The sequence below is a fragment of the Sceloporus occidentalis genome, unplaced genomic scaffold (assembly GCF_023333645.1).
Source record: "Sceloporus occidentalis isolate IW3139 unplaced genomic scaffold, rSceOcc1.0.p SCAF_50, whole genome shotgun sequence".
NCBI lineage: Eukaryota > Metazoa > Chordata > Lepidosauria > Squamata > Phrynosomatidae > Sceloporus > Sceloporus occidentalis.
Window position 1 is genome coordinate 760,188 of NW_028317030.1, and position 26,859 is coordinate 787,046.

The 26,859-nt window shown below is 43.1% G+C and overlaps 1 pseudogene; it reads left to right on the forward strand.

Annotated features, from left to right (window-relative positions):
• The first annotated feature begins 2,456 nt into the window (after positions 1-2,456).
• Positions 2,457-21,386, forward strand: LOC149288590 (rho GTPase-activating protein 19-like; annotated as a pseudogene).
• The last annotated feature ends 5,473 nt before the right edge of the window (positions 21,387-26,859 follow it).

Genomic DNA, 26,859 nt, shown 5'->3' on the forward strand with positions numbered 1-26,859 from the left:
AAATAGCTATTTTTGGAGCATTCTAAAAAATATATTCCATTGTTTTTTATGTAGTTGTTCTTTGTTTAATAATAATAATAATATATTTTCCGTTGCTATGCTCCTGCATAGCAACCATCCACATGCTATCTCGCTGGATACTCTCCCAACAATTAAGATTCAAGATTTTCCCAACATAAACCTTTTTAGCTAAAAAAAAAAAAAAGATCTGGAATACTGTAGTTCTTGTACAAAATCAGGGATGTCCCACAAAAACGGGAGCTCTTGGGATCCATGCTATAAAAGCAACATGCGCAGCCAGCTTGATATTTCTATGTGAGTCCTGCACGCATGTGCGTTTACTATTAAGTAATACAACTGAACAAACTACAACACCCAGAATTCTATTCTCTCGCGAGAATCCGGTAGATCGCGCTGTCTTATTTTGTATCGCTCCCTGTTCTAGTGGCTGCAATGTATGACCACGCCTCTCTTCCGGGAATATTCAAATCACCCAATCGAGTGAGAGAGTTGGGAAATCCAGGGGCAATGGGGAAAATCAGGGTTTGAGAGACGCAGCAGCGGAGAATTTGAAAACAAAATGGCAACTACAGGAGGAGAAGAGGAGAATTCGAAGGGGTTAAAGCGGTGAGTCCCGGGGCGGGTATAGTGTTTTTTTGTATTAGTGGGGTGTGTTTACTGAGGTGTCGGGCACCCCATGGGAAATGTGTACTTGTCAGGGCCGGACTGGCCCACCGGGATACCGGGAAATTTTCCGGTGGGTCGGCAAACTAACATTGAAAACAGCCGCTGAGCGGCTGCGAGCGGGATTGGAAGCCTCCTCCGGCGCCAGGGACGGGCTGGGCAGGGGGACAATTGCCTCCCATGATATGCCTTTTAACCCCCTAAATGCTAGAGTGGCGTATAGGGGCTACAAGGCATTTCTGGAGGCAGAGTGGCATATAGGGGGTTAAAATACATATCATGGGGCAGAGTGGCATATAGGAGGGTATAAGGCATATCAGGGAGGCAGAGTGGCATATAGGGGGGCATAAGGCTTTTCTGGAGGCAGAGTGCCCGATGATATGCCTTTTAACCCCCTATATGCCACTATGCCTCCAGAAATGCCTTATACCCCCCTATATGCCACTCTGTCCCATGATATGCCTTTTAACCCCCTATATGGCAGAGTGGCATATAGGGGGTTAAAAGGCATATCAGGGGGCAAGCCTGGGGCAGATGTGCATAACTGGAAGCAGACCGAGAAAAAAGAGCAAGAAGGGGGAGAAACAGAGAGTGGCCAATTTTGAATAAATGTTGTTGTTGTGTGTTTTTCCCCAATAATTTCTGTAAACTGTTGGGCTTTTCTGAGGTATCTCATGCGTCTTACTGGTGCTGTCATACGGGAACACATTGTCAAAGCCACCCAGCAGGGCCGATGGACACGTCTTCTACTCATTCAACGGTAGTTTCTTGTTAAAAAGTAAATACAAAATATATGATGTTTTCAGTACTTTGAAACATGAGACCTTTTTCAAGCTGATTCTGTATCAAGAGATCCTCCAGGCACATTAATGCATATAACTGCAGGATCCCTTTAAATGTTAGTGGGGGGGGTATATTTCCATATACATTTTGCTCACTCCCCAGCTCAATCAATTTCCTGCCACTGGCTGTTTCCACCAGCCCAATGAGAATAGTCGGACCGCAGAGGAGGAGCAAAATAGCTCCATGCATTCTTCTCGAAATTCCCCCCCCCCAAAAAAGTTAATTGCACTCTCTAGTATGTAAAGCAAAACGCCTTAGCAGATCTGCCTTTTTTATTCTTTCCTTTCTTTTTAAAACACAAGAACCTTAGAGAAGCCTTTTCAGTTTCTATGGCAACAGCCCATCAGTGCCTGCTTTTGTTGAGACAATATTTTACTAGATTGAAGTATTATTTATCGGACGCGTTTGATCACTGAACAGCACTGCGAATGATTGAGTATTTAAATTATACATACTGTGTTCAATGTGACGCGTTCACACCCCGCCGAGACGGTTTCTATGAATTCCACGAGGAAGAAAATGCTTGATGCACGTCATGTATTATTCGTCTTCCTGGTGAATTCAGTGGTTCCAAAAATCAAACGATGCGGGGATAAGGATAGCGTGTTAATCGTACGGAGATAAGACACATAGCCTGAAACACACAAACACGCTACTCCTTCGGATCTGTGCATAACGAAAAGCACAATTGCCATCGCCTTTAAATGACACAAATGGGAATTTACAGCCCTTTTTATCTCAATACATTTTCTTAAACATCAAATATTCTTTAGTGTGGGAAAAAATACTTTATAATTCACCCCCCAAGCTATAACAGCGGTGGGGTGTCACTGGCTGTGCACAATGCTCTATTGTAAGCCCAAGACTCGTCGGGAATGTGTATGGGCCGCGTATGTTTTTTTGTGCCCGTCGTATCGCACGCCATATTAATGCCGCCTCAAAAACTCACGGCTCTCTTGTAAGACTTTCTTTAAACCTCTTTTCTTTAATCTTCTTATTTTTAGATTGCTAGCCTTAGTCGTATAAGCGTAAATGTAATGTTATAGTTTGTATTGTACGAATGGGTGCTTCAAATGCTGATTTTCTTTCAGATTTGAACTTTAAATTTAGAAAATTTGGGATAAAATTGTCCGTTTTCTAATTCTATCTGCTAAAAATGTGAAACGGGCGGTATATTGAATCTAATGAAGTATTTTACAAAAAGATGGCCCAAAATAATTGGGTGGGGTCCATTTATTTATTTATTTTTTTATTCAAACTTTTATTTTAAAGTGTATAAATAAATTGTAATTTTTAGTGTTTATTTTGTATTCCGTATTTGTTTATAAATATATATGAAATATAAAAGTATTTATAAATGTTCCTTAATTGCTTTGTTTGCTGGCGTTCTAAGCTTTCTTCCTTAGGTATGCCAGTTTTTCCTCCCCTGTAATCTTTGTACCAACCCAAGTTTTAATTTCTTCTTTATAGTGATGCCCTCTACAGTATTGTTATCTGCAATGAGACTTCCCTCCGAAGCCAACCGGTCATCTATAACCCCGACTTTTTTGTGGAGAATCCCGAGGTCTTTACTGAGCTAGTGGTCAGCAATATCACCCGGTTAATAGACCTTCCCGGGACGGAGTTTGCGCAGCTCATGGGAGACGTCGAGCCTAAACTTCCGGGAAGCGCTGGAACCGCCGCCACCTTCTTCAGGTCTCTTAATTTCCTCAAACGTAAAGGTTCGTAGAGAACATTGTTCTCATTCGGGAAATTTTAACTAAATGTTCTAGTTTGCCATTTGAGCACACTGATTTTTTTTTTTTTAAATAAAATACCTAAAGAAAAGGAATCTGAAAAAAGCTGCATTTCATTTATTACCATAAAAATATTGTTCCATGCTAAACATCGGTCTACTCTGTATGTCTTCAGAGATGAACCATGTTTTTCTGGTCTAGCTCCTGACAGGTTATTTAATTTCTCGGATGTATGCGGTAACATTCTGGATACACAACTACCTAACATTCCCTGAGAGCTCTGTGTAGATGGCAAATTGGGTGTAACATTAACTGATGCAGTCACCAATATTGCTGATTTTTTTTTTTTTTTTTTTCTACACTTTATTTTTTTTTTTTTTTTTTTTTTTTTTTTTTTTTATGGTTTTTTTTTTTTTGTTTAAAGTAATTTATTGGCATTTAAACACAAATAAAAAACAGAGCAATAGACGGCAAAACCAAAGTGTTAACAGCAGGAAACAGAGACGCATAAACAGTGCACCATTACCATGTTACAGAACTGCAGGCAAATGCAGATTAAAGCCACATCAACGCATCAATGGATACAGAACCTGACTCCCAGACCCCAGGGGGTACCGGGTGCATACAGTAAGCCAGCACAAGGTAAGGCAAGGCTAGCAACCTACTGACAAACACTTCACACAATAGAGGGAAGGAAAAGGGGACGGGAAGGACGAAGAGAAAAAGAAGAAAGAGACCAAAGAGACAGAACAGAGAGAAAGAAGAGAGGCAGGACCGACTAGGCCAGGTTACCATCGGAGTATTGCTTGAACCGGGCGGGAGCCCGGAAACGTAGAAAGCCAAGGCTGCCAAATGGACTCGAACTTGGTAACAGTATCACAGAGCTTGGCGGTGATCTTCTCCATACAGATGAGATGCCAAATATTAGCCTGGATTTCGCCAAAGGTCGGTGGGACACCCTTCCACCTCCTGGCAATAGCTTGTTTGATCGCAGCGCAGATCCTATGAATAAGTTGCTGGTTTGGAGCGGACAAGGCGTCTCCCGGAACATCCATCAAAAGAAGCGCCACCTCAGGTGTTAAGCGGACATCGGTAGCTAACACCCTCGACAGCTGGAGCGAAAAGGAAGACCATAAAGGTTGGACTACACCACAAGCCCACCACGCATGAAAATAAGTGCCTCGTTCGCCGCAGCCCCTAAAGCAGCAATCACCTGAACCTCTAACCATACGAGACAGTTGCACGGGAGAAGTGTACCATCTCGCAACGACTTTATAAGCCCGTTCCTTAACCAGCGTGTTGATCGTGAGTTTGTGCAAAGTCGTCGCCGCCGAGTCCCAGACATCGTCAGGGTAAGTAGAGAGCAGGTCAGCATGCCACTGGGAACGATATAAAGGAGGAGAGGCGGAGGTAACAGAGACAAAGCTGGAGTAGAGCGCTGAAATCGATCCTTTAAGTCGTTTCCGAGCCATAAAGCGCCGTTCAAACACTGTAGGAGCCGATATCTTGCCTTTAGCCAGCAGGGAGCGGATAAAATGACGAAGTTGTAGATAGCGAAACGTTTCCACAATAGGAATATGCTTGGAGTCCTGGAGCGTGGCAAAAGAAAGCATCCGGCCATCTCGCACAAGGTCCCCAAGAGTAATTAAGCCCGCTTCCGACCACCAGTGGAACGACAGCCGGTGCATTCCCTCCGGGAAGAGGGGGTTGGACAACAGCGGCGTGAGAGGGGACAGAGGCCCCGCTAGGCGAAGACGGAATCTCCAGGTCCGCCAGAGACGGAGCGCTGCCAGCACAACCACCGATGTGGGAGAGCCAAGTGCCAGCGGGTTATCCTGCCACAGTATCTGACCGAGGGGCTGATTTGGTAAGTACGACCGCTCAATATCTACCCACGGGAGGGTGTTTGCAGGTAATGACCAAGCCTCCAATTGCGACAGACGAGACGCCACATAGTAGAGGAAGAAGTCCGGGACAGCTAGACCTCCAAGGTGTTTAGGCTTGTACATAGTAGACCGGTTGACACGCGCCCTCCTATTGGCCCAAACAAATTGAAAAACAGCAGATTGAAAGGCCCCAATGTCATCCTTCAGAACTGGAATGGGAAGCGCCCGAAAAAGATATAAAAGCCGGGGTAACAAGTTCATCTTGATGGCGTAGATGCGCCCTAGCCACGATATGTTGTACCGGGACCACACACGTAACTCCGCGCAGCGTTCTCAAGAGAGGCGGGTAGTTGGCATGATACAGCGTGTCAAAATCCTTGGTCAGACGGATGCCCAGGTAAGTGATGGAGGACGGCTGCCATGCAAATTTAAAATTAGCAGCAATGAGCTGTTGAACAGAAGGCTCTAAATTGACATCCAGCGCCTCACATTTAGCGTCATTTATCTTGTACCCGGAGATGCGGGAAAAGTCCGTCAGAAGGCGAAAAAGGTTGGGGAGTGAAATCTGGGGATTCGTTAACGTGAGCAAAATGTCATCGGCAAACAAACTTAATTTATACTGCACTCCGTGGACTACAATCCCTTGAACATCTGGACTGGCCCTAATAGCTGCCGCGAGAGGTTCCAGGCACAGGGCAAACAGGAGCGGAGACAAAGGGCAACCCTGACGCGTGCCATTTTTGATATTCAGCACTGAAGACTCACAACCCATCAGGGCCACCGTCGCCGTAGGAGAGCTGTAGAGTGCCCGGACTCCAGCCAGAAAGCTGCCTTGAAAGCCAAATCGATGCATCACCTCCCACATATACGTCCAGTCAGTTCTGTCGAAGGCTTTCTCAGCGTCCAACGCCAACAGCATAGATCCCTGAGTGGAGGCCTTGGCAGCCCCAAGCAAATCAATTGTGCGCCGAATATTGTCAGGGGCCTCTCTGCCTGGAATGAAACCGACCTGGTCTGGGTGGATTAGGGAGGAGATAACCGAACTTAAACGGGAAGAAAGCAATTTAGCGTAGAGTTTAATGTCCGAATTAATGAGGGAGATGGGGCGATAGCTCCCACACGCAGAGGGGTCTTTACCATCCTTGTGTATGACCACAATTTTAGCTCGCAACATTTCAGTCGACGGGGGTTCACCTCTGAGGAAACGCTGAAAGAGTGCCAGCAGGCGAGGAGTAAGCAGGGACCGGAACGTTTTATAATATGAACCTGGGAGCCCATCGGGGCCCGGAGCCTTGGAGGACTTGAGAGTGGCGATCAGCGCTTGGACTTCTCTCTCCGATATAGGAGCGTTAAGTACCTCAAGTTGAGCAGGCGAGAGACGCGGGAGCGCCACCGAGTCCAAGAAGCCGTGCAGAGGACGGTGATCTCGGAGATTGTGAGGAGCCTTGTTGCCATCATATAAGTCCTGATAAAAGGAGGCAAATTGATCAGCGATGTCTTTCGGGTGCACCCAACATTTCTTATGGGAATCAATAATCCTGGAAACGTTCTGAAGTTTCCGCTGAGCTCTCAGGCGTCTAGCTAACATGGCGTCAGGTTTGTTCGCTTTGTCAAAAAATTTTTGTTTGGTAAGATTCAGGGAATATAGAACATCTTGGCTCAACAGAAGGTTCAGCTCCCCCCTTGTCCGTATGATATCATGCAGTATCGAGTTATCAAGCAGCTGTTTGTGCCGGGCTTCCAGGGCTTCCAACTGAGACGTAAGGGACTCAATCTCAGCTTGCCGCAGTTTTCGGCGCCGTGCTTTAAGTTTGAGGAAGGAGCCTCTGATATAAGCTTTATGCGTCTGCCAGACTAAAAGAGGATCAACACCCGGGTTCTCATTAAAGCCGAAAAACTCCGACAAGTCCTTTGTGATCTCCGAGACCACCGACGGATCCGTCAGCAAAAACTCGTCAAGCCGCCACTGTCTTGCGCCTCTATGACAATCCGTGAGCTGCAGAACACACTCAACCGCACCATGATCAGACCAAATGATAGGATGGATCCGCGCCTCATGAAGGGAACGAGCCATGTGTTGACCAACAAAAATATAATCTATCCTCGAATATGTCCGATGGGGGTGGGAAAAAAAAGAATAATCAAGAGCTTTAGGATGTAGCAATCTCCAAACGTCAACCAGCGCCACTGTCTTGGCAAAGTCCTTAAGGCGACCAGAGTTTGGCGGGGCATGGGAAAGAGGAGAGTCGCTCTTCCTGTCCAGATAGCCATCCCAGAGCGTGTTAAAGTCCCCACCAACGATGAGATTGTGTTTGCGGTACGGCAACAGGAGATCCGTGATGTGTGAATAGAAGTCAGCAGCCGCCGTAGAAGGAGCATAGACATTCAGAATGGCTGTAGGATTATTGTGAAGGAGCCCCAGGATCAGGATGTATCTGCCCCACTTGTCCCTGTGTACAGACTGCATTTGAAATCCCAGAGAGGAGCGAAAAAACACACTGACCCCATTTTTCTTTTGACTTGGATGCACGGCGTGAAAGTGGGATCCATAGGACTTGTCCCAGTAGGCAGGTAAGTGAGCACTACGCAGGTGAGTTTCCTGAAGGAGCAAGATGTCCCCGTGTAGTTTACGGTAGTAACGCATCGCAGCTCTACGCTTCTGGGGCGAATTCAAACCGTTGACGTTCTGAGATATAACCCGAAGAGTACTAGCCATGACAGCTGACATCGAGGCACCGCATGATGAGGCTATAGAGGAGTGGTGAGATCACAGCCAGTCGCGTCCTAGAAAAAAAGAAGAAGAAAAGAGAGAGAAAGCAGAGCGAAGAGAGGGTAGGGGGGGAAAGGGAAAAACAAGACATAGAGACATATACAGCGCACAACCAACATAATAATGGAACACAGAGACACTGGTCTCCTGAAAAGGTACCATAGGAAGCACATAAAACCAGTGGAGCGCTGCTCTGACTAAGCATATGGTGAAGTGTGAAAAACATAAGTGTACGTCAGGCAGAGCGTGGACCAACTCAGGTCAAGGGGGGTGTAAGGAAAGGAACCTCAAAATGGAACCTCCAGCCCGTCTGGGAGTAGAGTCACCTGACATGGGCAGTTAGTCAGTGCCTAAATCTATATGGCCCGTGGCCAGAGCGGAACAGGGGAAATAAGCCAGACGCTTCATAACCGTTGCCCAGTTTAATGACCAACCAGGCGGCATCATGTGTAAAAATAAAATCATAAATCAAAATAACAGAACGTGTGTGATGGTGTATCGATATAGCGAAAACACAATATAAACGACGCAGAAAAGAAAAATACGCGAAACGGAGCGGACAAAGAGCCGAACGAGTCTATACGGAGAACTGCTGAACCCCTGCGGTGGGGTCAGCACGGCACCCAGGCAAAGCCAGGCCCGGCGAACCAGGCACAGCAACACTATAAAACCTCAACATGGTGGAGCCGCTGCCGTGAAGAGGTGATCGCCTTGCAGTCCAGGTCGCCGACGGTTGCGGGGCCCCGCAGAAACAGACGAAGTCCCGGCAAACGAAACCCAAGCGGCATGGCAAAACAGCCGGAGTGCAAAAACGTAGAAAAATAATAAAAACACGAAAACCAAAGTTAGTCATCCGGTGACCTGTCCATGGGAGCGGTGACTTGTTCGCGCCTCCTCGGTGTCGATGGAACTTCGAACCATTCTCCCGCTGGAAGGGATCCCGGGTCCTGGCGGCTTCTCTTCCGGCTCACAGGCAAGGGCTGCAGATCCAGATAATGTAAAAGCTCACCAGCCTCCGACATGTCCTTAATAGTGTAGCTTTTGTCACCTGCTGCCGCTTGAAGGGCGAAGGGGAAGCGCCAACGGTAGGTGATACTCTGGGCCCGCAGGTGGTCCGTGAGGGGTTTCAGGGCCTTACGCCGCATCAATGTCCGCGGGGACAGATCTGCAAAGATTTGAACCTCCAGGTTGTCAATCGAGAGCTTGGTGCCTCTGGCCGCTTTCATGACCTCTTCCTTGACCGCATAATCCCGGAGCTTCACAATGATATCACGAGGCTTGTCGGAGGGCCTAGGCCTAGGCCTCAAAGCTCTATGCGCCCGATCTACGATGACCTCGTCGGTAGACTTGTTCGGTAGGAGTTGTTGGAGGATAATGCCTAACACAACCTCGGCATCTTGGTAGGCTTCAGGAACGCCGCGAATCCTAAAATTAGCTCTGCGCGACCTGTTCTCCAAGTCCTCATGAGCCTCCTGCAAGTCCTGAACCTCGTGGCGCAGCGCGTCTATGTCAGCCTCCATTGCCCTCTTGTCACGCTGCATGGCAGATTGGGCCCTCTCCAGGTGGTCCGTACGCGTGCCAATATCAGTGATGTCCTTCTTCAGATCTCGGATCTCGTCCCTGATGTGGGCCATCAAATCCCGCTTAACAGACAGGACGAGGTCTTTGAGCTCATCTATGTCACGCTTCGAGCAGGCCACAGCATCTCCATCCAGGTCCTGACTTTGGGCCGCCATTGGGGAAAGAGCGGGAGCTTCAAGGTAAGTCGCCTTTTTCTGAAAAATGTCCGGCACAACTTTCTTTTTAGCGGACCTGCGGACACCTCCCGGCATTCCCACACACAATCCTGCCAAAAAAGCTGGAAAATGTCAGGTGAAACTCTGCTTTTAAATGCTTAAAACAGGGCGGCTTGGAGGAGCAGAATCGCTGCACAGCCATTTCGGAGTCCAGCCAGCCACGCCCCCCTCTACACTTTATTTTTAAATGTTATGTTTGTATGTTGATATCCATCACCTACGGTTTTGTTCCCCGAGCATCAACAATTGTTTTACTATAAGATATGCACAATGACCAAACCTTTTCACGGGTTGGGGGCACCTGAAGTATGGGGGTGGACTATAAAAATTATTTTCTTTCAACTTTTCCTACAACTTTTGTTTCCTGTGTGCATTATGCTCAATTTTATAGCATTAAAACGGTTGTGACTATTACCTATCACCAACTGATTATACATGTTAGGCCAAATCTTTCTTATGAGTAGGGTTATAGGTAAAGAACAATATTGAAGGGAAACATCAGGCAGTCTTCAGAAACTTAAGTTGCCATGGTGATTTGTGACAATTTAATATTTTGCACCAGACTTAAACTGATAAGCCTCTGTGTCTTAAAGAGGATGTCATTCTTCCCAAAACCTACATCTTACAGTACAAACTATACAAAATATATATTATAAACACACACAGTTCACAAGGTGTGCATTTGTCTCTTTAATAAATAGTATCGGCACCCTGACTGGTCTGCGGCTACGCAGTCCCATACTCCACAAGCTGCGATGCTCTGCGTGTTCTGACACCTTTCTATTAGGGCTGCAACTAACGATTATTTTAATAATCGATTAGTTGGCCGATTATTTTGTCGATTAATCGATTAATCGGATAAAAAAAATAATTATTTTAAATTGAAGAAAAATTGCAATAAAAAACGTACAATTTACACTTTCATCTCTTTATCACAATGGCCTCTCTCTATTCACCTTCTTATTTTACTGACATAATAATAAAAGCTACAAGAACACAAACACTGTGTTTCTCAAACTAGGTTTTAATACAAAGTTATTAGTAAATATTAATTCATATGTTAACTATTTTTCATATTTAATAAAAACTGAGAAAAAAGCCTTGTTTAAATTTTTTTATTTACCAAACTGCCTCCAGTTATGCACATCTGGCCCCCAGCTTGCCACTCTGCCCCCATATATGCCTTATACCTCTTATATGCCAGATTCCACTGTGCCCCTGATATGCCTTATACTCCTTATATGCCAGTGATATGCAACTGAGCCCCCTGATATACCTTTTACCCCCAGATTTGTTTTATGCCCCCCTGATATGCCTAATATCGATGTCTTATACCCCCTAAATGCCCTAAAAATTCATAATACCCCCCATACACCACTATAACTCACCCATACACCACTCTGGCTCCTCCCCCTCCCATACACCACTCTGGCTCCTCCCCTCCCATACACCACTCTGGCTCCTCCCCCTCCCATACACCACTCTGCCTCCTCCCCCGCCCATACATCACTTTGGCTCCTCCCCTCCCATACATCACTTTGCCTCCTCCCCCTCCCATATACCACTCTGCCTCCTCCCCCCTCCCATACTCCACTCTGCCTCCTCCCATACACCACTCTGGCTCTTCCCCCTCCCATACTCCACTCTGGCTCCTCCCATACTCCACTTTGCCTCCTCCCATACATCACGTTGGCTCCTCCCCCTCCCATACATCACTTTGCCTCCTCCCCCCTCCCATACTCCACTCTGCCTCCTGTGAACCTCCGTTTCTGATAAGACACCAGGGAGCCGGGTAGAGAGGCAGAGTGGCGTATGAGAGGGGGAGGAGCCAGAGTGGTGTATTGGAGGGTGGCTCCCATACACCGCTCTGCCTCTCTACCCGGCTCCGTTACTGAAGGCACTTTCACTGCAGCTTCATAGAAGCCGCAGTGTAAGTGAAGGGCAGTAACGGAGTCTGTCTGTGCGATGCAGACCCTCACCGGCTATCAGAGAGGATGATTCTCTGTCAGCCGGTGGGGGTCTGCATCGCACAGACAGACTCCGTTACTCACCTTCACTTACACTGAGGCTTCTATGAAGCTGCAGGGAAAGTGCCGGTCAGTAACGGTGCCGGGCAGAGCAGTGTATGGGAGGGGGGAGGAGGCAGATGGGAGGGGGAGAGAGACGGAAGTGAGAGACCGGCCGACAGTGAGGGGAATCCAGGTCTCCTGCAGCGTTGCGGGGGATCTGGATTCCGGTGTTATAATCCGATCTCTGTTTGAGGTCGGATTATATAAGGAGAGGAGTTTTTCAGAGCATTTGCTCTGAAAAAAACCTCTTTTTATAATCGATAAAAATCGATCCGATTAATCGATGATGAAATTCGTTGACAACGATTTTCATTATCGATTATTATCGATTTTATCGATTAGTTGTTTCAGCCCTACTTTCTATCAATACCAGCATTAACCTTTTCAGTAGTTTGAGCTCAGGTCACACAGGCCAGCCTTCGCCCGGTTCACCGCTTTTCCTTCATTGAGCCACTTTTGATAGATACTGACCACTGCAGACCGGGAACTCCCCACAAGAGCTGCAGTTTTGGAGATGGTCTGACCCAGTCGTCTCGCCATAACAATTTGGCCCTTGTCAAAGTCCAATTTTTCTTCCTTCTAACACCTCAACTTTGGGGACGAAATGTTCACTTGCTGCCTAATATATCCCCCACTGACAGCTGCCATGATAACAAGATTATCAGTGTCATTCACTTCACCTGTCAGTGCTCAGAATGTTATGGCTGATCGGTGTATATTGTGTGTGTATATATAAGAATTGTAACTTTCTTTTCTCTAAAGCTGTGATTTCTCCCCATCACGTTATCTCTGTTCTGTTAAGTTGCTGATAGATGTTGATAGGATCTGACAGCCTTTGTGAAGCCAGCAAAGTGCTCCCTTTGAAAATAATCATGTGTGATGTAAAGTTGATCTCAGGCAAAATGATTTAATTGCTTTGTGAAAGTGACATATACGCTTCTAAAGAGTTCCAATCAGGATTCTATCATTATTCAGTTGTTTTGATCCATGAAGTCATCTGCTGAATATATCTATGTAGATAGCAGGTGTTTGGATATTTAACGCATCATAGCTTTCCTTTCAACTAATAAGTGGTTCCTAAAACTGTCCAACTGTAAAGAAACTGAATATGTATAATTTATGAGGCATACAAATTAAAAACATAAACTGATGATTATCGTGACCCAATATGAACATGTTCAACTTCTCAAAAGCTGCTGTATGATGACAAGGTGTCACCTCTGTCTTCATCCTTAAATATCAATGGCGAGAAACTGGTTCTTATTGAAATCAATGGGAATGAGCGTGCAGGGGTAGGGGTTGAGGGGCAAAACAAATAAATGGGGGGAGGGGTGGGCAAATTTTACGATGAATCAGTCTATGCATACACATGCAAAAATGTTAATTATTCACGATGAGGACTTGAGTGTCACTTTAATTGATCAGGATTAGCTCAGGGTTGTTGTTTTTTTTGGGGGGGGGTTCAAATGGAGAATATCCCCTAAATTTCACAAAACCACCTCAAAGTAAAAAATATACTATTTCTTCATTCCTTACACAACATTATTTTATACAGTGCTGAAATTAATGCACAAAGTAAAATGCTTCCGTGGGATGTGCCCTTTAAAAAGTAGTTTAAAATGCCTCTTCAAGCGTGAATGGAAGGCAGACTATATCATTAAATGGTGCGTTCTTGTTAGACATGGGCCGCAAATTAAGTAAACCCCCTTATATTTAAATTTTTTTTAATAATACTTCCTTTTTTCTGCTTGTTCTCATGCTTTCATTATTTATGGCTGATCCACCTAACAAAGCTGTTTCCCTGCATAAAAAGGTGTATTTGGAGCACCCCTCACAGAAGAAGGCATCGCTCAGATATATCAACTCATTGAGTATCTGCACAAACGTAAGTATGGGGTATGGATTAACACTTTCAGTGTCCACAAAGTAATTCACTGTCTTTCTCGAAATCAAGCAATGAAAGAAAAATCCCAACCAAAACAAAGCCTTCAAACAATATATCACTGTATAACAATACCTGCCAAGTGTCCCTGATTAGAAGGAAGTCTTTCTTCCCACGATGTCACCTGTTTTCTGGTATGAGTGTATTCTAGTGCTCTGCAGTGTTAAGTCACGGTAATGCATAAAAAAGATATTTTTTATGCCTCACTTATATAATTATACCGACGGTCCAAAGACTAGCTAAAACCCTGGCCTTAGCCACACTAACCTCACTCCAAAAACAAAAGTGACTCTTTGGCTGGTTCCAGTCTGGAGGTGTATGTGATACGTATGGTCTGTTTGGACCGAACAGAGAGGATGCAGAATGAAGGGTGGCCAGGAATTACTTCATTGCCTCTTGTCAACATGTAACGTTATTATATAATGTATGTCTGTGTACGGGGCATGCAACTGACTTTATTGCTATAACCATACATTGCGTATGTTTTGGCAGATCTGCGCACCGAAGGCTTATTTCGTATCCCTGGAAACAGCAATCGACAGCAAATACTGAAGGACGCTCTCAACAATGGGATTGATATTGATGTGGAATCTGGGGAGTTTCATCCTAATGATAAAGCTACGTTACTGAAAATGTTTTTGGGGCGAATTACCAGAACCTCTACTGACACACAAGCATTATCACGCTCATCTGAAAATAGCCGGTAAGATGGAATGTACCTTTTTATTTTATATAGAAACATTTTATCATGATTTAAGATGACTGCCCCGAGACTTCATTAATGTAACACAAACCATATATCTTTCCTGAGTGAGATGCTTTGTGTTAAAGCATCTCACTCAGGAAAGATATATGGTTTGTGATAGTATCTCTTGTTTAATTGACCTTATTGATCCTTTTTAAATAAGAAACAACATAAAGCACTTACCTGACACATAAAAGAATGCCCTGCACCAGCCCTTCTCCTACATGACTCGACATGTCTTGCCACTGATTGGCTGCAGGAAGCAGCCAATCAGGGACAGGAAAATGCTCCTACTGAAATCAATGGCAGTGCTTAGCTCACGTGTGCACAGGGATCTGAACGGCCCCCTGCATACGGCCTGCACCGAAGGTGTGTGTAACACATGCAAACATATCAGGTGGGTTAAAGGGGCAAAAGCATATGGGGGGATTCTGCAGAATCCCTCCACGCATTTGCAGAACATATATATTCCACATCACTTAAGATTTGTTTTGCTTTTTTTTTTTTTTTTTTTATATATGCTTTCATCCTTACAAATAATAAACATGTTACATGATGGGTTTGTATCCCTATAACCATTTCTTTCCCCTTTTAGACCTAATGCGTTTTGATGACAAGGGCAACAGGACCGGAGCGCCGGATAAAGAGAAACAAATCGAGGCTTTACAACTCCTTTTTTTGCTCCTTCCGTCACCAATCTTCTCAAGCTCCTTCTGGATCTTCTCTATCAGACGGCAAAAAACGACCGCAATAAGATGTCTGCGTACAATTTGGCTCTGATGTTTGCGCCTCATATCGTATGGCCTAAAAATGTAAGTTCTCATGTGTTCATCCCCGAGCTCGGTGCCAGAGGTGACAGGTCTCTTATTAAAGGTCCTTTGATTTCTACATGATTACTCATTTAAGATTTCAGATTTCTCAGGAAAAAAAACATTGCACATTATTTTACATACTTATTCCTGTGTCAATACATTATTTAGAAAAAAAGCTTATACTTATGGATGTACGGGTACATCTTCAAAGGGTGTGGAGAGATTACCTTTAGGACATACTTGTCTTATGTTTCACTGTATGACGGGTCAGGACAGCCTAGACTCACCCTGTCAGCAGAAGCCAGCACCCATCATGTGGGCAATTGGACATTCCCTTCCGGTTGGTCACTAGAGGACAGGATAGATCTTGATTGGTCCGCCTGCTGGCTGATGCAGGTCTAAGGAGCCTTGCTTGCTGATCAGTGTGATCAGTGCAGACAAGATCAAAGGGAAAAGAGCGAGAAGCAATGTTTCTCCATCTTCCTGCAAATTACGGTATATTGCTTATTTAATTCTGTATTCTATAGATTTGTGTTTACGCTGAAGTTTTTTGACGCCCCTGGTTTTGGCTGGATGAATGTTATAAATATATATATATATGTTTTGTTTTTTTTTGTAATACCCAATAGTGAAAGTTGGGATTTTGTAAAGTGAGCAGCTATTTAGCCATCTTCCAGGGATTCATCCATGGGAAAACAAGCCTTTTGAAAACCATGACATTGTAGTATTGATGCCATTTATAATTTTTCCTTTTTATTTTTTTTATATATTTTTCATTTTTGCTTTTATTGTTTCTCCTCTTTTCAGCTCACCGCAAATGACTTGCAAGAACATATAATAAAGCTAAACAATGGTGTGACCTTTATGATCAAACGTTCACAGAAACTTTTTAAGGTAAGCCTTAGTGTTCTCTTTTAAAAAGGTTTTGATAGTTGCTTTCACTAAAATGTATAATTCTAATGTGTGAAACAGTTTAGTGAAGGTCACACGTAACAATGCTTATAGCAACGTAACCCTGGGTACTCCTTTTAAAATTGTATTGTCTGGCAGTTCTGCTTGCCTTCCTTTCACTGTATCTTTACATTTCTCCCTGCTTTCTGAGTGTGATTGTTGGCAAGATTCATTCAAAACCTCTAGTGGATGAAAAGATCGGTGGCCGAGCCATAATTAATAATTTTCTGCCCGGAAGTACTTTTTCTCCTAACCCACCCTTACAAGGGCTCCCTGAACCAATCAGCAACATAACAATAGGAGCGAGATAACCAAACAGAGGGATAATACTTTACAGCTTGAGAAAAGGAATTTAAGGTCCCAATTTTTTCCCAATGGTATACACAGGGTGCGACAAATAATGGGCACCAGGTCACCATGGCGACTAGAAGTCACTTCCTGTCGCCCGGTAATGGTGGGCCACTGAGATGGGTTTAGGTGATGTAGCAACAGGCGATGGGGGTAGTGTGCTGTAGTGTTGGTCAGTGTGTGTGTATGTGTATAGTGTTCATGTGTGTAAGCATGTGTGTTGTGTATGTTACTGTATGAGGAGTGTGTGTGTGAATTAATGTATGGTGTTAGCATGCGTGTGCATGAGCCTATGTTAGTGTGTGTAACTGTAAGGTTAGTGTATGCTTGTTGCAATTTAATATTGGTTAATTAACTTTAATCTACTATATTAGTCTAATTGAGTTATTAATTTTGCATATTGATAAATTCATGTTCAGTGGATTAAGATAAATATATATTTCACAAACCTAATATATTGATTAGCGTTTTTATCAAAACATTTTTTCTATTTATTGCATATAGTTTGAGAGATCTCTTTTATCTTTATAATGGGACATTCTTTCTTAATTATGATCTTTATACAACTTTTAACACAGGTGAGATGAGTGACCAAATGTCATAACTCATTTAATATTGTTTTCAGGGACTTTAGCACTTAATTATGTTTTTCCTCAGCTTCCTGATTACAAGATACATAACTGGTAATAAATGTGCGCATGGATTACTGGCTGTCACAATTGCAGACAGCTTTTAAATTGCAGCGGAGATGGGGACGAATTCCTCCCCTTCTGCTAATAAAAGCTGTAGGTCATTTGTGAACTCAGTCATGGTAACATAATGGGTTTATTTTTTTTTTAGTTTTTTTCCCCTATTTTTTAGAGGGTTTATATGACAGTATATAATATATATCTGTTATCGGGTGTGTGATGTGTGTGTGGTTTTTTTTTTTTTTTTTTCCTGTTTGTGCAGGGAGAGAGAGAAACAATGTAGGCATGAATATAATTTTGACCGATATAGAATCCAAGCAAATAACAGCGACGTTAGGCAGAATAGCTCTGTTAATAGACTTGCCTAACAGACAGTGCTGTTACAAGAGTCACTACAAGATGGGTGCACGCACCGTGGTCCTTCAGAGACTAAAGACATAAAGTTCAACACAGATAGCAGGGAAACACGGGTCCTACAAACAATGGCTACTCTTTTTAACAATGATCCAAACTTTGTACCAAGGAAAAGCCATGTTTTCTACCTATACCTATTAAAGTCTTTTGTAAGTACTTTTAATATGGACTTTTTAATTTCTGTATAACTTGAAAAGCACCTCACTTGTTTAAATTGTGCAACTGCAGAGATGTTCAGGAATGCCCTCCCCCTCTTCTGCTTTTTGCAATTCTAGCCAATTTAGGCTGCTTGATGCAGCCAATCACTGTGTAGGAAAGTGCACCCTTCCAAATTTAATAAGCATGCCATGCAAGGTTCTTATTTGACCTGCTTGGAAATATTTGGCAAGCGCATATGCAGGCGGTGTACGAAGAGTAGTCACTTCTGTATGCTCAGATCTAAGCAGAAGAAGCGTAACTGTTGGCTTTAATACATATTCATTACAGTGGATATGAAGTTTGGAGTGTTACAAAGATGTTTTAAACGTATCCCTGGGCAGGATATTTTTGACGGTGTTTTAATTTACCATGTGTTGTGTTTTCAGGCACCAGCGTACATAAGAGAATATGCTAGACTTTACTTCACCAGGAGCAAAACACCGGCTTCTAAGGTAAAGCTTTTCACGATCCACATTTACGAATAGAACAAGATGAAAAAGTCAAGCAGCAATAATGGGTCATAGAAATGAAACAGTTAAAAAAAAATCTAAACGGCCTTTGACAATTATGAAACTGGCTGCCCAAAGGCGGACGTAGCTCCCTATGGGCCTCGGTAGAAGTGGATAGCTTGGGTTCTAGCTATAACATTGGAAGGAATCTGCTGTCAGCTGCACTGGGTATGATGGCAAGACCCTCCTTCCTCAATCATACACGTTATCCTGGGATTACGCTCGCTTTTCCTTACATATGTTTTTATGTACCCTCAGGGCGATCTGGATTTGCTGTCTGCTCAAACCCCCAGTGATGTTCATTTTCTGAAATACCCAAGACGCAGCAGGTTGGCATCATCTCCTTCATCCTTTTCCACTCAACAAGAAAAGACTCGGCAGCACACAGAAGAAGCCTTAAAGGATCTGTTCAGACATGTGCACAGCATGCCAGATTCTGCCAAAAAGAAGAGGTTAATTAGACAGGTATGGAACTGTTCACAAGCTGGCATTTTGGCTATTGTAATCTTGTTTATAATCAAATAAAATTCTGAATTTATTTGCTTACTAATGACAGCGATAGTCACATAACATTTGATACGCATCATCTAGAAAATGGTATAGCTTCAGAAGGTTTTAGTTTATATTTCTGGAGCAATAAAATCATCCTTGATGTCTACCATCGATTTCTTCGATTGGAAATGAATTGGGTTCAGCCTTAACATGAAAGCGGAAAAAAGGAAGATGAAAACCATTCTTATTCCACGGAGCCTACTAATTGTTATTTAGTTAATTAATGAAACATGCATAGAAGACGCAAGTAGGCTCCTAATCAGCGTTTCTGTATTAACCAGCTCTCGTTGCAGGGAGGGCAGTGGTCCCTGAGATATCAAGATTTTTAATAAAGTATCCTTGGACATGCTGATTTTAAAGATAGATCTTAATTATAATCACTACTAAAACAAACCTATTTATACATTCAATTGCGAACATTTTCCCTGGGAAAATAATAGTAATAATAAACCAGATACCATTTAAGTAGGCTATACGCTATGTAGTTTTTTTTTAATTTTATAATGCCATTTTAAGCACAATTGATTTAAGTATACATTTGCTTATATGGTTTGTTGCTTATGCATGACATATGTACACAAATGATGTAATAAGCTGGTTTGCCTGGTGCACATGGTGACCTCTGCTGGATAACTCCGTAACAACTCAAAAACTTTAATGGTTTCTTTTTTTTTTTCTTAAGTTTATTTTACATAAACTTCCCTTGTCTTTAATAATCCTTTTTCTGGGTTCATGTTTTTGCACACAGTGATGATGTCATTCTTATATTTCCATCATAGTTCCACAAACATCCGGGAACACCAATCATGGATCTAGGATCTGAAAAGAAGCACACTCGTTCCCGCTCCTTCAGTGGCATGATTAAGATGACTCCTCGTAGGATATGGGATGGACTTTCTGTACTATAAAATATTCAATTTAATGTTTGTACGTTTTCATCAACACCTTATAGTTTTTATTTTATTAAATGTATACACACTTGTTCATCACGGTCCTTAAACAGATCAGGAATTCTGTTTGTGATTTACTTAGTTACGACCATAATTAAGTTGTTCGTGGTGCAATATCCAGGAATCCTGGCCCGTTTGTCAGCCTTTAAAGCCCAAGGTTTGTCTCAAACCCAAACCTCAAACATAGTGTTCTGATGGGAGAATGCCTGTTTGTCAAGTTAGCGCTTGATACCTTGTCACTCCTTCCATTGGAATTCCACAAATCCCGAAGATTTACACACTCTTATTTTTGTATGTATTTAGCGGAGAGTACTGGGTGGCCAGGTTGCATCTGAAAAGAAGAGCAGGATCATAACGCCACCATCCTCAGCGGGATCGGAACATACCAAAGAGAACCTAAAATATGTAAGATCGGTTTCAATTTCTAATTAATGTCACAACTTCTATTATGATGACTTTTTAAGACGCCTTATCCTACTGAAGGCCCATTGGGTTGACATTGCCATTTTAAGAGAAAATTGTTTAAACATAATTTTGAAAGGACTTTTAAATAGATTTATACCTGCTAGTATTATATTAAAGATTACATCCTGACAATGTGCAGAATATTGTTCCCATTTACTCCTTTGACCAAAACTCCTAACCAGAGCCTGAGTTCTAGCTGGAATTTGTACGCACATTTTAAATGTAGGATAACATTTTAATGTCTTAACCTTTGATGTGATTTCTTTTTAAAATGAAATGCTTTATTAATTGTGATTGCTATCGTTGGTTCGATTTATTGTAGATATCGCTCGATTCTCCTGCAGTCTCTTTTACCCGGGCGAAATGAAAGCTATCGGACGACCTCCACGCCAAGAAAGAGGTTCGTTGAGACTGGTATTCATTATGAAACTGATTGAATTACCTTGTGAATGGGACAACTGGCATTTTTCAACTACTTCATCCTCTACAATAAAATGTAGAACCTCTGGCTTAAGACCGGTCTGCTTTCTTGGTTTTGTGAATTTAGTTTTGCTTTCGAATGGAAGGTAGCTGTGAACACAACTATCGAGCAAGACACAAGAGCAAATTGTACATTATTATCATGGTCCAAGTTTGTTCCCTTCAGCACAACACATGCAAGTGCTAAGAAGAAATTACATTTTTCTTATTCTTAGAGAATGGCCCACAAAGCTTGTGAAGTGATTAACTCATGGTGGTTCTGTCCTGTGCTCCAGGTGATAATGATCAGTGAGGCATAGGTCATCCTTTGGGAGTAATTTGAGAAACACTACCATAAGTAAGATTCGTTGTAGCTCTGCATATTTATTTAGCTCTTGTTTATCACTCTACAATTTGGTTACTAGAGCAGTCATCACATACCCTTAAGAACTCGAAGAATTAATGTGACAATATTACCATTGTGATGCTTATTTTTGCTTTTTATCAACAGGTATCAACCAAATCTAAAAGGGCTCATCTGTTGTCTTCACAAGAGACTTCGATTTAAAAGGATTTGGAGTTTTTGCTTTTTTTATTTTATTTTTACATGTGTATATATTTCCTATCCTTATGTCACCCCAGTTTGTGAGCGAATGTTACAAAAGAAGCTGTGATCTAATGAACCCAGTGTGTGTGCATCACCGGGATAACAAGTGGAATCCCACGATGCCATGGGCTGAATGCGTGTATGTATTGTATTATAACCTTGAGAAATCCTATTTTTTCGGATACTAAATGACTAAATCATTTAACATATGGAGCTGATGCATGGTAATTCCATGTACAGTATTTCTTTGCATTGCTCCCCCTCCCCATCGGTTCTTATGTTGACTGTTATGCAGGAAAACATTTTTTTTCACAGCAGACAATAAGTTTTCATGTATTTTAACTGTTAGGTACTTTTTGTGGACTAGATATCCTGTTTACGTTTTAACGTCTGTATATTGTAACGGGTCATGTAAGGTTGTTTTAAGATGGCTTACAGAATAAGTGTGTTTCAGGATAGGTTTGGTAATGTTGAAATGTTTACAAAGTTTCTGCCTTTTTTCATGCAGAGTAAGGCAGTTTGGTTAATAGGTTATGTTAATGAAACCCATTGTGGTTGCTTAAAATTATGGTTAAGTCATGAAAAGATTTTTATTTTTTTTGCACACTAATTTTATGTTCCCTATCCGCCCCCCCCCCCCCCCCCATCGGTACTGACAGCAGGCAGGCATTAACGGGTAAAGTGTATCGGCATCAGTAGGTTCCTAGAACATCGCATCTACGGTTCCTCTAGTGTAAGGAAAGCCGTCCTTTCCCTTCGCTTTTAAGATCTATCCTACAGTGATAATTAACTTGTTGCTATAGATTCATGAGAGATTGGGGTAGTGGCATACGTTCCCTAAATTCCGGTTGCCGGAAGATCTCCATGTCCTAGTGGGTAGATCTGTAGCTTACGTAAAACTCCCACAATCCTCTGCCAGCCAAATGCTGTTTGTTGGTCTTATACCCATAATCTTGCTCTATGTGATCTATTCAGTTACTGTATTCCTGCCTTAATGGAAGTCCTGCATAAAAATCAATTCCAACACGTGGAGGTAAAATGGGATCGATCTGGTACATTCCGCTGCTTCTTATACGCAACTTTTACCGCTTTGCCCTGGCGTAGGTTGTTTTACAATCTCTTCATACGAAAGTAGACTTTTAATACGGGCACCTGTTTCTATACATAAACCATCAAAATCTTTGATGAAAGAAGCAAAAGACACTGTAATATTTTACTGAATGAAAGCTATATTTGAAAACCTTTACCGTTTTTCTAGCAGGCTGTGGGAGCCGTGTTGCCATTTGTTTTGGGACATCAGCAGTTTTGCTGTATAACTAGCAGAACGCGAACAAACCAAATGAAATAAAAACTAAAATGGGTTCCCACGGCTGGCTAGAAAATATCTTCACGCGCACACATTAAAGGGATCTTGTACCTCAATATTCTAAATAGTTTTAATATTTGTTTTAATTTTTAATACGGCATGTTTTCTGCACCCTGGGGTCTAGACACTAAAAAGAGTTTAAAAGACGGGTGAACATTTCATGTTCCTTATATCACTATGCATTATCATGGATTTGTGGCAATCAATAAGCCAATACACAGTGTAGATCAGGCATGTCCAAAGTCCGGCCCGCGGGCCAATTGCGGCCCGCGTTCCAGACTGATACGGCCCCCCAAGTGAGTCCCGGGACTTGGCGTCATCAGCCGGCGCAGGGAGAAGGAAAGCCCAAATCTTGCGATCTCGGACGTCGCTAGGTTCGGGCTTTCCTTCTCCCTGCGCCGGCACACACAGCCAGAAGGGCATCTGATGAAGAAATTTATGCAGTGGCGGAACTACCGGGATTGCGACTGCGACCAGGCCCTGGAGTTCTGCCAGTCAGCTCGGCACCTCTTGGGTCCCCCGGACTGACAGAGATCCAGGACTCCTCTGCTCGCTGCCTGCCTCAGCGCTGCCCAGAGTGCAGTGTTGGGAGCGTGAGGCGTTTGTCTCGGGTGCCGGCGCTTCACGCTGAGTGCCGGCATATGACGTCATAGGCCGGCACCCAAGACAAACGCCTCACGCTCCCAATACAGGAGTTGACGGTAAGTGACCTACAAAGGGGGGTAGGGAGGGAGTGGGTAGATCGTGAGAAGGGGGGGTCGGGAGGGAGAGGGTAGATCGTGAGAAGGGGGGTTAGGGAGGGAGAGGGGAGATCGTGAGAAAGGGGGGTTAGGGAGGGAGAGGGGAGATAGTGAGAAAGGGATAGATGGGGTGGGGGGGGCCCTTAACAGATTCTCGCACCGGGGCCCTGAGGTTTCTAGTTACGCCCCTGATTGTAGGGGAGGGTGTCACACATTGCGCATTTAATTTTAATTGTTCAAAAAATGTCAGGCAAAATGGTCGGCCCTCGCACATGTTCACTTCATCAAATCTGGCACTCTTCGAAAAATGTTTGGACATGCCTGTCCTAGTTTAGGTTTAGGTCCTGGAAGTAGGTTCATTAAAAAGATGGGAGTGTTGGTTAAGGAGGACCAGGAAAAAGCAGAAACTTTAAATAACTATTTTTCCTCAGTATATATTAAGGAGGAACCTATGGCAATGGATATATTGAAGGGCTGTTTAGGGATAATATTCAAGAATTCATTGGGAAGAACAGTATTAGCAAAAATCAGCATGGTTTTATGAAACATAGGTCCTGTCAAACTAATTTAATTGCATTCTACAAAGAAGTAAGTCAAAGTATAGATCAGAGGGTTGCAGTGGATGTAATCTACTTGGATTTTGCCAAGGCGTTTGACACGGTTCCACACAATAGGTTAGTATTCAAACTGCAGGAAATTGGTCTAGATGCAAATTCTTGTGCTCGGGTAGAACCTTGGCTTAGAGATAGAGAACAGAGAGTTGTTATAAATGGTACATTTTCAAGTTGGTCGAAAGTGGTGTCCCTCAGGGTTCTGTTCTGGGACCAATTTTATTCAGCATATTTATAAATGACCTGGCAATAGGCGTTGAAAGTCATGTTTCTGTGTTGGCGGATAACACTAAACTAGGTAAAGTAATGCAGTGCGATCGGGATATTACAGTGCTGCAGAGGGATCTAGATAGACTGGGGACTGGGCACACAGATGGCAGATGAAATTCAATGTAGATAAATGTAAAGTTATGCACTTCGGGGTAGGGAATGCACAAGCAACCTATACCCTAAATGGTAGTGAGTTAGGGGTCACGACAAATGAGAAGGATTTGGGAACTGTTATAGACAACAAACTAGGCAACAATGTGCAATGTCAGTCAGCAGTTGCTAAGGCCAGTAAGGTATTGTCATGTATTAAAAGGGGCATTAATTTGCGGGATTAAAAATATAATTTTGCCTCTGTATTAATGAATGGTAAGGCCGCACCTTGAATATGCTGTGCAATTTTGGGCACCTATTCTAAAGAAGGATATCATAGCACTAGAAAGGGTGCAGAGGCGGGCTACAAAATTAATAAAAGGAATAGAGCACTATAGTTATGGAGAAAGGTTAACAAATTTAAATCTGTTTAGTTTAGAAAAAGGGGATATGATAGCATTATATAAATATATTCGGGGCCAATACAAACCATTGTGTGGAAATCTGTTCATAAACAGGACTATGCACAGGACACTTGGTCATGCATTTAGACTGGAAGAAAGCAGATTTAGTCTAAAGCAGAGGAAAGGGTTTTTTACAGTAAGGACAATAAGGATGTGGAATTCTCTGCCTGCAGATGTAATTTAATCTGAGTCTGTAAAGACGTTTAAACAGCAACTGTATGGATGCTTGGGGGATATAATCTTTAATTATGGGGAAACAGCTTATTGATCCAAGGAGAAATCTGACTGCCATTTTGGGGTCAGGAAGGAATTTTTTCCCTGGTTATTGCAAAACTGGAAAGAGCCAAACTGGGGTTTTTTGCCTTCTTTTGGATCAACAGCAACAAATTAACTAATATAGGAAAGGCTGAACTTGATGGACGCATGTCTTTTTTCAGCCTATATAACTATGTAACTATGTATGTCACTTTCAAACAAGACCCCAATATGTGTTCAGCAACATCTCCTGAATACAATGATACCCCCATGCATGGGTTTGTCAGGTTGTTTTGGAGGTAAAATGCCACGTTTAGGAAGTGCGCATTTTTTAACATGGAACGTTTACTTCTGGTCCTACTGCCCCATGTTCTAATAGGGCCATCTTTGAAGCCGGCTAATTCAATTGACCCCATCAAACCATATATTTTAAAAACCAGACACCCCAAGGTATTTCAAATGCTAGTATTCTAACCCTTTCCATGCATGAGATTCTTCCACCAGCCTTTGCCAAAGTTTGTGGTAGTATTTTTTTTGTATTTTTTTCACACAAATTGTACTTCAGGTATAAATTTATAGCCAGGGCCGGCGTCATGCGCCATGGCAGCAGGGGCGCCTGCCCAGGACTTAAATTAATACATCGTTTTTTTTGTTTGGCTTTTTTTAAATCTTATTTAACATCCTTCATGTTAAATAAAGTAAAAAAAAAACAATGCTTTAATTTAAGTCCCCAGCAGGGTTGGCGAGCGGTTGCTCATGAAGTTTTCAGGAACCGCTTGGCACCCCTCACTCTCACTCTGAAATCATATTCCGGCCCTCAACATGAAATGCCGGCAGAGCGGGAAGACAGAAGTAAGGATAATAAGAAGTATGGAGAGGGAGTAGATAGAAGGGGCATGGGGGGTAGTGAGAAGGAGCAGAGGGGGGATAGTGAGAAGAGGCAGGGGGGATAGTGAGAAGCGGCAGAGGGGGGGTAATGGGAAGGGGCAGAGGGGGGTAGTGAGAACGGGCAGGGGGGGGTATTGAGAAGGGGGCGTCAGATCAGTAGTCCGCACAGGGCGCCAAAACATTAAAGGCTGGCTCTGTTTATAGCTCCAGGTTTCCGTCACTATCAAACAACAACCCAATATGTGTTCAGGAACATCTCCTGAGTACAGTGATACCACCCATGTTTGTCTGGTGTTTGGGGGCTAAAAGGCCACATTTGTAAAGTGCGCTTTTGTTCCCCATTTTGATCAGTCCTATCTTTGAAACCGACCACTCCAATTTACTCCATAGAACCATTCATTTTTTTTTAATTAGACACCTCTTGCATATTTAAAATTCTTTTACTTTAACTCTTTCCATATCAAGATGTTTAGGATTTTAGTGGATTGTAGATATTTACCGTATTTGCTCGATTTATAAGACGAGGTTTTTTCCAGAGCAAATGCTCTGAAAAATCCCCCTCGTCTTATAATCGAGGTCGTCTTCTAATCAGACCTCATTCTGCTGGGCCAGGCTGCTTACCGGGCTTGGGTCACGAGCAGCGTCCAGGAGAACAGGAAGCTAGCACAGTCCTCACATAACTCTACCTCCCCCCTCCTTCATCTGGGGCGGGGCCAGAGAAGTTGCTCGCACAGCCGGACTCCTGCAGAG